The 12,058-nt window shown below is 34.8% G+C and overlaps 1 protein-coding gene across 1 annotated transcript in view; it reads left to right on the top strand.

The window, feature by feature from the left end:
- qin (tudor domain-containing protein qin) overlaps positions 1-12,058 on the top strand; it is a 264,240-nt gene that overhangs the window by 8,293 nt on the left and 243,889 nt on the right. The gene's annotated exons all lie outside the window — the stretch shown is intronic.

Raw genomic sequence — 12,058 nt, 5'->3', positions numbered from 1 at the left:
TGTATTATATAGCGTTGGGTATACGCGAGGGAGGGAACAAAAAAAAAGTATACATGGATGGAATCGAAAGAGGAGAGCACGGGTGTATCAGCGCGACGTGGGGCTGTGCAGCAGTGCGCTGGAAAAAGAGGAGCAGGAGAAGAGAAAAGGGGTTAACGAGTGAAGAGTGGGTTGCTGGGAAAATCGAGATCGGGACGTGCAAGGGCTGGGGGGTTGCTGGTAGTATGAAAATGATGCGGTTCCACGTAAACGTTGTTCTTGGTTTGTTTTTTTTTTTTTTCTTGGAGGTAGAAAAGTTCTTTATACCGCGATTTGTACTGTATGCAAACAAAGGGTTTTGTTAAGTCATCGACAGTGGTTTCCCAAAAAAATTCGCTTGAACCAGACATCGTGTCCGTGTGTTTAAAATTGAATATTTCCATTAAAGTAATCCATCAGGTAGATTAAAAAAAAAATAATGGATTTGTGTTTTTTTTTCTCCTCAAAAAACCTGATAGATATCTATATATCATACCAGGATTCGGCAATGGGGAGGGAGGGCGAATGAAGTAATAAAATATAGAACTACTCTAACATCCAAAATGTCATGCGTGATTTTGGAACGCTTTTATCTTTTTTTTTTCACTCAAGTGTCTTGAAACTTCCGGTTCTTAAATTGAAACAAAATTAACTTAACCTCTAGTAATATGAATATATGCATTAACGAATAACTGACTTACGATGGACAATTTTAAAATGTAGCTCAAATTTTTCTTTATGATGTATTTTGTCATAGTTCTTAAGAGGAATTAGTTTGGTGCAGTAAAAGGATATTACTTGTTTGAATTTGGATCTCACGTAAAAAAAATTTACTCAGTCTGTCATATATTATATACACTAAAATATAATAAGACCAATAGTCAATTAAGTGATTGAAAATATACGATGTTAGAGGTTTTGTATGCTCTTACACAATTTTTACTCTTACTCAAAATGAGTTTTACAGCCAGTAAATCTAAAAATTTTTTCACGTGCTAGAGTTTTTTTTTTTTTTTTATTAAAAGTAAATTGTAAAAGTTTTGAAATATGTTTCTTAATATTTATAGTTTCTGTAAGAATACAAGATTCTTACCTTAATTTTATGTTTGACTACATAAACTAAGGAAAATGTTTATTAGGTATCACTGAGAAATCCAATTCTTTGAATCAAAGAAAATTTCTCTACCCTCATTCCGTTAAATATTTTCTTTTAATTGAAACAAATTTAGTCGATCCAAAAAAACATTTCATGCAACTAAATAAGAAATTCGTAATTAAAAAAAGAAAATTTTAATTTAGTAAAATATTATTTTCAATTAACTTATATTTTTTTACTCATAAGAAAATATTTAACGGAATGAGTGTAAAAAATTTTCTTTGATTTAAAGAATTGGGTTGCTCAGTGTACTGGGACACAAAAATCAATTCAGGTCCACTCAATTTTTTCTGAGTCAAACCCATGAGACATGTATTATTTTAAATAATTCCTTTTTCGAAGAATTTAGATAAACTTTTTTTTCTCCGTAATTCATAACTAAAATCAATAGTTATTCGATATCCTGCTTTTGAGCCTGATTTTGGTGTTTTACCTTACTGTACTTATTCTTTATCGTTTTTTTTTTCTTTTTCTTTTTCTTTTTCTTTTTCCCTTACCAAAATCAGGTCTGAATATTTGTTTTTGCAATCGCAAAGTACAGATGGATATTTATTTAAAAAATAAATCTCAAAAAAAATGTAATATGCCCTACAGATGATCAATGAAGAGAAACTGGTACAGACACAAAACATGGGGAGGGGAACGTTTTAAACTTAAGCTGATTTAAATTCCGTCAACTAATCGCGTAAAACTTGTTTCTCGAAGTTTTTTTTTATTCCACATCCTTTGAAAAAAACAAAATATTCGTCCTAAAAGCCTCCACTCTACTACCATGTATACAGTTTGATCTTTTACTATCGATTCTCTGACAAATTTTTTTTTTTTTTTTTGTTTTTTTTTTTTTTAAATTATCTAACGATGAACGCGTAACGAACATATTCATAGTTCTATCAAGCAAATCCATCATAGTAGATAAAGAAAAAAAAATTAAGAGCCCCAAAGCAAAACAAGACTAACGAGCCGTCACTCAACCACGTAAGTATAAAAAGTCATCACATCCTCGCTTTAAAAAAAAGAAGAAAAAAAATCTCAATTTTAAAGCACTGCTACATCTCTGCCAGTCCCTCGTTAATATCGCTCCTCGCAAATCGATCATTTAACCGTGTGCCTCTTCGCTCACTTTATCCCCGATGTAACCAGGAAAACGAAAAAAAAAAAAAATAAAAAAACAAAATAAAAAAATTACATATAGAGAGACTGAGAGAAAGGAGAAAAGCAGTACAGCTCTCGGCGGAATAGCGACACTCCCGGTACTCTCTTTTATTTCGCATAGATGTATTCATCACCCTCTATTTTAACCCGCTCACTTTGGCGCTCGTTTTCGCCAACATCAAAGGGAATCGCGCTCACGAGCTTTTACGTTACACTCCCCCCCCCCCCGTGCATATACATGTATATAAGGCCCCGAGCGGAAATTCAATTCGATTCTGCATGAAATGAACGACGCACTGCACGCGCGCGTGGGCTTTATTAATCTCTCTCTCTCTCTCTCTCTTTCTCCGTGTCTATGCGTCTCTTTTTCTATATACCCTCAGTGGAGGTATGTGTCTATACGTATATTGTTTTACCTCTATTTTCGGCCCCTCTTATGTGTGCGCTTTACCCGTTTGTCGATGTTATATATGTGAGGTCTCGTTTACATTTACTCGGAGAGAGTGCGTATTATCGCGTTCTTCTCGGGTTTTCACTCTGTGTGACGCTCTTTGATTGAAAAATCTGTGAGCTCACTGGAAAGAAAGAATTTTTACTTGAAAATCTTAAAATGGGCATGTTTTTTGTTTTTTCGTAAACATTTATGGAGGCGTGGAGCAACGAAAAAGCTTTAGAAGAAAATGCTGGGGGGGGGCTAGGATCTCATTGCAGGATCAGAAATTCTTTTTTTTTCTCACGTAGTGTGTATGAAATTTTTCCTTAAATTTTGGTAAAAAATTTAATTTCTTTTTTATAGTAGATAGGAAAAAAAGTGGAAAATATAATTTTATATTTTACAATGATTTCAAAGTATGCAACTTGAACGTGTTTCAGTTGACTCATGAGGTTATTATTGGTCCAAAAGTGAAAGAAATTTATTAGCCGCACGAGTTACGTTTATAATTACCTGGTTTTCCATGTTTAATGTTTTTTTTTTAGGTTATACTGACCAGATGTTACAAAAAAATTGTTTGTAGGATACTTATTGGGATTCTTAAAAATCGTTGTTATGATTAGAACAAAAACCAAAAATTCAATAAACCTTCTGTAATACTTCTCGCTTCAAAATTCATTTTTTTTTTTTTTTTTTTTTTTTAATACATCTTTCCATATAGGTTATGTTAAGTGCCAAAAGATTCCAAATTACTTAAATTTGACTAAGAAAAAATCTAATAGTATTAGTACATCAGACATGGCGAACTCAAATGTAGAAATTTCAAAACCCATAATTTAAAAATAATTAAATTAAGTTCTTGTTTGTGTGTGTGTGCGCGCGCGCGCGTGTGTGTTACATTCATTTCCGATCTACCGCCTCTGCCGATGCAAAATAGCAACTATTATTTTACTTAGTAATTTCACAAAAAAATTGTTCTGCAGTACATGTACAGTAACAATCTCGACTTAAATCGATAATTTTTTAAAAAATTTGACAATAAGTTTTGGCAATAAATATGTCATTAAAATTTTGTATAAAAGGCTCTATTCACCAAGATACTCATTTTTATTTTTATTTTTTCCTGAGTAGTTCGGAAATATTCACATTTGCGGAGTATCACTAGTACACGCTTTCGCCTGTACTTTAGAGACTACAGGAAAAAATAAATAAATAAAAATGTCTGTGTACATACAATCCACATCTCCCTCTGCTACGTGCAATCAAAAAAGCGTTTTATTAAAATTCTTTCCAACCTTTCTCAAGATAAAAAGACATTCGGTAAATATACGAGCTTGAAGTACATTACAAAGCAACTCGGCGAATACTTCTTTGCGCACGGGTTAGGTGGAGGACAAGATACATGTCAACTAAGGAATTTATGAAAAAAAAACAAACGAGGAAATAAAAAATTGCTACATCCTTGAGTTCATGTCGAAAAATTTGGATTCTTGAAATTGCTCTTGTAGACATTATTATTGTTATTATTATTATTATTATTATTATTATTATTATTATTATGAGTATTATTATTATTATTATTATTATTATTATTATTATTATTATTATTATTATTATTATTATTATTATTATTAGTTTCCGTTTTTATTACATACTCTAGTTTTTTTTTTAATCGTTACATAAAAAAAAATATAAGAAATTGATAAGTACCAAGAATGAAAAAAATCTTACATCTCTCCGATTTCTGAAGACTACGATTATTTTGTACTGTTTACCTCGAGTTTGAACTAAGCAACCTTTTTTTGCTTTGCATCCTTGACTTCATTGTTCTGTTATTTTTCCTCTTTATTTTCATTTCTCTTTAATTGCAAATAAGATTTTACAGATTAAGGTAAAGAATAAATCTGTGCAAACCTGTGTTTCAAAGACACCCGTCTTCATGATTAATCACCGAGCGCTCTTCATTCGCCCGCTTGAGTTTTGGATGGATTTATACTTATCTCGTATTATACATAAAGTTTTTTGTGGGTGTGCGTTAAAGCTTTTACGGAATCTTCAGAGACATTTTTACGAGACCTTCTTTTTAAATTTCCGTTCAGGCCGGCTGTGTGAATATTTATTCAAAATCATAGTGTGAATCCCAGGTACTTGGTTATTTTACACCAAAAACATATTATTCGACTGAAGTTTATTGTAATAATAATAATAATAGCTATGTAGGAACTAAACAAAAAGTTTTATCGATGTTTCGTTCCTCAGTAAACTTCATACTAGTTAGCTGTATCATATTTTTCTCTGAATGAAAAATATTCTGTAAAAGAATCTAACTCTGTGGTTAAGAGAGAATTTTATTTTAGATTGTGTCGTCATCGTCTAAAGTTCTTCGGTAAAAATTAACATAAATATTACATCCTAACTTGACCGTCATTTTTTTAGCCATAAAATTTTCGTTGAAAAATACAAAATTAACTACCTATGGTTTCTTTCTATAGCTTTAAAATGTAGAACAACAAGTGAGGCTCTACACGATTAATCAAGCAAGACATAAAAAAATTATCTACAGCTTTTGAACATTTTTTTTACCCTTTTAACGAAAAAAGGATAGAAACAAGCCCTAGCCCACACGTGAACATGCATATGCCAGTGCCTGATGCGAATTGCTTCGTAAATTAATAAGAGCTTTTGGCTGTTTGAAATACATTTCTGTCAAGCTCGATCAATTTCAACGTCGAACGGAGCACATCAAATAGAAATATATTACACTAGCAATGCTCTCTCCTGGTCAACTCAGTATACTTTCTGAAATTTTCATATTTTCATAAATTTCACCCCTTTTAATATCACCCGTGTGCGTTTATTGCTCGTAATTGAAGTCATGCTCCGAAAGTCATTCATTAAACAAGTTTCTCGTCACGCAGGGAAAAATACTGTTACGTCAAAGTTTATGGATGGCAAATATTTGCTGAGCGAAGCGGGAAATTTTCATTTTTTTTCAGTAGATATTATCAAAACATGAAGGTAAATATTTTTTTATGGCATGGATAATGGGGATAAAAAATACTTGAACATCGATAAGAGTGCAAGTATTTTAGTAAACATTTTTCCCAAACACATGATTAGCTTATATGAAAAAACTTATCAGATATTCTAAAAAAAAGTTTATTGTACGTAATCTTTGACTGTTGTGTCCAATTGTAAAGAGAAAAAGACAAATATTTTCATACTTGCTTAACTAAAAAAAAATGCCAAAAATATGAAAAAATCTTGTACACATGTTTCATTCAATGCACTGTAAATCAAAAATATTTGTTAAACTGAAGTTGATATACCAAACATAAAATGAAAAATTATTTACAATAAAGTAAAATTCCCCAGTAAAATCTAAATCTCTTTTTTTCAAGTGCAGAATAATAATTACATAAAAAAATATTGTTATCAAGTCGCAAAAAATGAATTGTTGATATTGTTTGTAATAAACGTAAAAAATTTTCTTCTAACTTTTTCTCTTTAAAATGTTCATACTCTTTCACAATAATTACTCCCATCAGGACTTGGTATTTTTATACCCAATTAAAACTAATTATAATGTATAAATTAATTTCATATTAATATATTGTAGAAAACAAAAATATTTTTTCAATTCGAGTCGAGAGTAAAATGATGTTCAAGTTTTTTGTAATTTCATCATAGTAACAGTGGGCGGTTCTAGCTTACCTTACTTGACGTCAGTAATGGTAAACGCAATTCCCCATTAGAAATATCGAAAAAAAGGATTCTTATGGTAAATCTACAAAAAAGTTGTACCAATAAAAAACCTTGTGTCCTCAACCTATACCATCTATTGTAAGGCAAATTCAAAACTGATCAGTCTACGTTCCCTGTTGATTTACACTCCAAATATTGGTCATCAGCGCACGTATATACACAAAATACAACAACGTACAGAATGTCGTCCGGTCCAAGTCTCGCGAGAATTCGCCCTCATGTCGGGCTACAGCCGTGACCATCACCGTACAGCAGCTACATTAATTTGCATCTGCAAGCCCATATACGCACATTCCTCTCCAGCTTAATCGGGACTGCATTGTGTTAGCAGCAATCCGCGAGTCCCTACACCCCTCCCTCGCTCTACCTGCACTTGAATCAAACGCTCAATTGAAATTTCCAGAGAGTAGTAAAGGGCGTCGGGGCGAGGGCTAACTGTTGCTGCGCCTCCCCAGCTTGCTCGGTTACCAGAGAGGGAGGCATCTCCGCGTCTCTTTGATTGCGTGTGCGTGCATTTGAAGCGGAAGAGAGGAGCTTGATACGTCGGCATGCGCTAACAAACGCGGGTGTGGATACGCTGAGGTACGATATTTTTGCGAATGGAGAGCGATTAGCTCGCGCATTCCGCGCGAGGAATAGGATGCGCGTGGCTGTGTTGGCTTTTGTTTGTTAATTAAACGTGTGTATCTTTGGTCTGGCACGATGAGTTATTGTTGGCTTTTTCTTTGTCCACGGTTGCTCTGTAAATATTTTAAGGTAACTTGCGGTGGAAAGTTTCTATTGGCTGTGTGCAATTTCAGTGCTACCCCCATGTTGCCGGATTTTTCATGTTAAGTTAAATGGGAGAAAATAAGTTGACGTGGCCACCGTTGGCTGATTTCCCGGACAATTCCATAAGACTACATATATAAAGTTACTAGGATCGCCAGCTCTCCCCTCCACCAACTTGTACACAGCGAATAGTCAAGGAGATGCAACTACTCGGTTAGTCAGGCAGAAATCTATCTTACCAACAAAGACTCTTTTTTTCTCAGTTATAGTCGTAGACTGGGTGTGTGGGTCAGTAAACTAAGTCCGTCCGTTGCGACCTCCCCACCATTGGCAATGTGCGAAAGAGACATACCCGCGTTTGATGTTATGTCTCTTTTTACTTGTTCTTCAGCGCCGTACATAAGAACGAGCAGTCTATATTTCTCATATGTCTATGGTTATAGTATTATTGCTTGAGCGAGTCTTACAAAATGCAAACATAGAACCAAAGTTAAGGCCTTGCGAGTGGAACTTTGACAGATTGTATGAAAAATCTTCATTCGTAGTGCCTCTGCCTTTGTTAAATTTTTCTGGTAAGATAAACTTTTGCTTTGTTGATTGTAAAGTTCCCCAAAAAAATTAAAAAAGGAAAAGCTTGGGTCAAGCGATTGTTTGAAATGTTTAAAATACTTTTGGTAATAAAAATGTATGCACTAAAAAAACTGCTTTCAGTCAATAACAAAGAAAAACAATAATAAAATTATACATGCAAAAAAAATTGATTTCAGCTGTAAAAAAAAAAAAAGAGAAAAAAAAATTTTAATTCATAAAAAACTAATCAATGACAAAAAAAGGCGGGCACAATCCAAAAATTTTGTTAGTAAATTAATTAATTCAATTCGAGGTAAAAGCTTTGGCTGTGAGTGACCATACCAAGCTTTTACCGGACGCGCACAGAAAAATAAAAAATAAAAACATATAAATCGCACAACTCACCCAAAGGGCTGTATCTCCCCTCGTATCTTGTGAGTACGCGCATGTGGTCCATTAAAATCGAATCTCGCGCATACGCGCTCAGCTTCCCCAAATAACATCACGTGCATAAAACAAAATCATATGTGCAACGGGTCTCCTCGCACACTGCACATACCAACGCACACGTGCTCTTCTATCGATACATGTATGTATTTTTTGTTTTTCTGTCTTATTTTGTGTTCAGTGCTCCGCACCAAATCATTTCGTGGCGACTATATCAACAACAGCTCACTGCAATTTAGTATGGGGTATGTAGGAAACTGACAGGAGAAGCTTGTCGTTGCCCATTCTGCATTTCTCTCTGTCTCACTCTCTTCGTTAGTTCGCGGACACGTGCAAATCGAATTTTTTCCTTTCGTGCGCTCTTGCTATTTTTCTCCCCCCCCCCCTTCTGGTGCCTTGTCCGTTGTTTACGAGAACGCATGCTTTGCTTTCTTGTGCAGCCTGCCACTACCTACCTATCGCTGTGATTCTCTTTTGCGCCCACCTCGACGTAGGTAGGACTGAAAAAACAAAAAACAAAATAAAAAAAAGTGAGCGAACGAACGAATTTCGGATGCACCCCGCGAGCGACGGAGCGAAATGCAATTTTTCGTTTTCCATGAGGGTGATGGGAACGGGTCGGTCGGTTTCCTCCTACTTTCGCTCGTTCCCTTTGCGCGATTGACGGTTCAAACGTAGGAAGAACGGGAGGGAGGGTGAGTGTGTGTATATATACATACGCCATGGCCGTCGACGAGCCCAACATTTTTCCTCACTGTGTGTGTGTGTATACATAACCTCTCGGGATTTTCATGTTTCAAAAGTTATAGCGAGCGTCTGTATCGGTTCGTCTATAATCTTGGCGAGGTTTTTCTAGCCGAGCTGTCTTGCGCGTTTGGTTGAATATCTTTCCCTCCCCCCACCCCCAAAGACGCATCGAAAACTTTGAGCTTGTCGATCAGAATTTTTTTTTCCTCTTGATCCGCTGCTGGTAATAACACGCTCGGTGTGTTTTTTTTTATTTAAAAAATGTGTATGTTGCTTGTCGGTAAAGGTAATAATTACCGTAATTTTCGTGATCAAATGTATTCTCGTACTTCGTTATGAGTTTGCATAAATCTTTGTGAGTAAGAACTTGAAAAGCTTAGCCGATGCGTCGGTTGAAAAAAAAAATAAATAAAAAATAAACGTCTCAAGAGGGTATTAAGGGAGTTGGGTCGCTCTCGCGGGGAGGTGAAGGGGAGCACGTGTATGTTCATGAGTCACCGTGCTAAAGTCTGCTGTACTAACCTAGCCTAAAAACATCCGCCCTTTCGATTACCGAAAATGCATTTGTGTTCGACTCGCCAGTACTCGTTAACGTTTAAATAAAATACTTCAAAAAAATTACAGAATATTCTTCAAGGTATCTCGTTTCTTATGGTATTAATCAAATAGCCTAAATACTTCCTCTATGAGAGGTAAAAAATAAGGAGTAAACGGTATAGTCAATCTGATCTTCTTTTAATAAAAGTGTGCTATAAATTTTCGAAATTAGAGGTTTTAATGGTATATCATTAAAGTATAAAGTCTCATTAAAGCCTATACCAAGTTTGAGATCATAATTTTGAGTAGAACGGCTTCTAGAAGTGATTTTGTGAAAAGCTATCGCGCCACGTAAAAAGTCGAGCTGACAGCAAACAGTGTACTCAGTGCGTCCTTGTCTGCCACACGAATGAAGCATACAAGCAGGAAACAAATTTTTTTACGTTTGTGCAAATATCTCCATAACTGCAGACGCGATTTTATTGAAACTTTGCAATTATACGAATAAAGTTGTCACAAATAACATATCAGTTTTTCAAAACATTCTCATCGCTGTGTCAAGAGTAATAGGTATTTTTTTACAACTTTTTTGATAACTTACATTTGAGCCCATGTTAAAGACGACGAAAAAGGGACACTTCATGAATTTTTTTCTCGAAATCTGTAGACGCGATTGTGCTCAAATTTGATGACTACATCCACGCAATGTTTCTTTACAACATATATTTTTTTAAAAATATTTTCATCGTTAAGTGATTTGTCACCCAACTCCGTTAACGAAGGAAAAGATGAAAAAGAGGGGGTTATTGGGGGGGGGCAAAGCGAGGAAGTTGAATCTAATTATGGAAATTTCATAGCGCTCGTTTTTCTTCCTAATGATAGCTCAATTTATATTAGGGATGCCCCGGTCGTCTTCGCCCTACCCCAGCTGTAACGGATGAGGTGAGAAACGGCCGTCAGTTTATAAGGAAGGAGATCGAGCCCGTAATCGGATTTTGTCTCGCGGAGCTTCTTTTTAAAAAGTTTAACGAAGGCAATCGTCCGTGTTTGGGTTGCCAATATTTAAAATAACTTTAGCACGCGGGTCCAAGGAGTTTAAAAGACTTTCTTCTCTCTCGATAAAAAAAATACCAAGTATTAAAAGGAGAAACACTTTTCAAGCTTGAACGCAAGAAGTTTACACGTAAACTGACTTTTTAAAATATTTTTTCCGTGAGATTATTGTACAAAGAAGCTTTTATGTATTTACCATATTTTTCTTTTGTCCGTTTCGTTTTACTTGAAATTGAGGGAATTTCATCGTGAGGTTATAGCAAATTAAATATTTATAATGATTTCTTTTTGTTTGTGTCTTATTATTCTATTAGGCTTCTTTAGTGGCAGCTGTACAAAGGGTACAAGTAGAAGAAGGTAATAATACCAAAAAACGCTAGCAAATGAAATGCAGGAATGAAAGAAAGGTAAAATTTCAACTGATAAACAGTTAAGAGAAACAACCTACTTATTATAAACCAAAAAGTGTGCTAAACAAAGAAAAATAAAGTGTTGAAAGTAGACGTGGAATTCAAAGTTAGAGAGCCCAGCCATGTGGAAACAAAAAATTACGAAAACAAGAAAATGCAGTATATTTTTGCGATGGGTAATTTTTTGTCCATTACAAAGCTTTCTTTACGAGGAAGCGAAAATCCCAGTAACTATAGCGTAACGTCCCAACTTTACCGCAGTTTCAATACGTTTAAAATAATTGAAGTTATTTTCGCTGTGAAACAATGTGAGCAATTGTTTGAGAAATAAAATAAGCTGAAAAAAAAACTAAAATCAAATGGAAAAAAATATCTTTATGCTGTAATTGAATTTTTGATGAACGAAATATTGGTATTCAATTTACGTAAAATACTAGTAATATTTTGTTAAATTTTTACGAACATTATATACAATTAAAGTCGTTCTTGTTATATTAATAAAAGTCGGACTAGATTGCAGGTTTTTCCTAAACTTTCTTGGTATTAAAAAGGCAAACTGGTTGATCCATCTGAAATTCTTACCGTACACTCAATTTTTTGCAGGTATTAGTGCCACTAACTTTTTGTGTTCTGAAACAATTACCCTATGTGTCACTAATCGTCACTTCTAATCGTTTTTTTCGTCCAGAAGAGTAAAAATTACCATGAAAATTTCCAAACATTTCATAATCAGATTACAATAAAAAAAACAGTAATTCCCATTTCTCTCGGTGCAGCAGAGTAAAAAAAAGATTCTAATCTACCAGATCTTCGCTTTAATGCCATGTCACCACAGTCAGCACCAACCGCGACGGAATATATTAATACTCGCGAGTTCGACAGTCAATAAAGCCTACACCGCGCCCAACGAACAACCATAGACATGTACAAACCACGCGCGCACCGAGTCAGTCAAAACCCCATCTCACCCCACCCTCCTGGGAACACGTGCCATCCCCT

This window comes from Copidosoma floridanum, unplaced genomic scaffold (assembly GCF_036245765.1).
Source record: "Copidosoma floridanum isolate Cflo_tuat_1 unplaced genomic scaffold, Cflo_Japanese_pri ptg000035l, whole genome shotgun sequence".
NCBI lineage: Eukaryota > Metazoa > Arthropoda > Insecta > Hymenoptera > Encyrtidae > Copidosoma > Copidosoma floridanum.
Note: the sequence above shows the minus strand (reverse complement) of the source record. Positions and strands in the feature narration are given on the sequence as shown.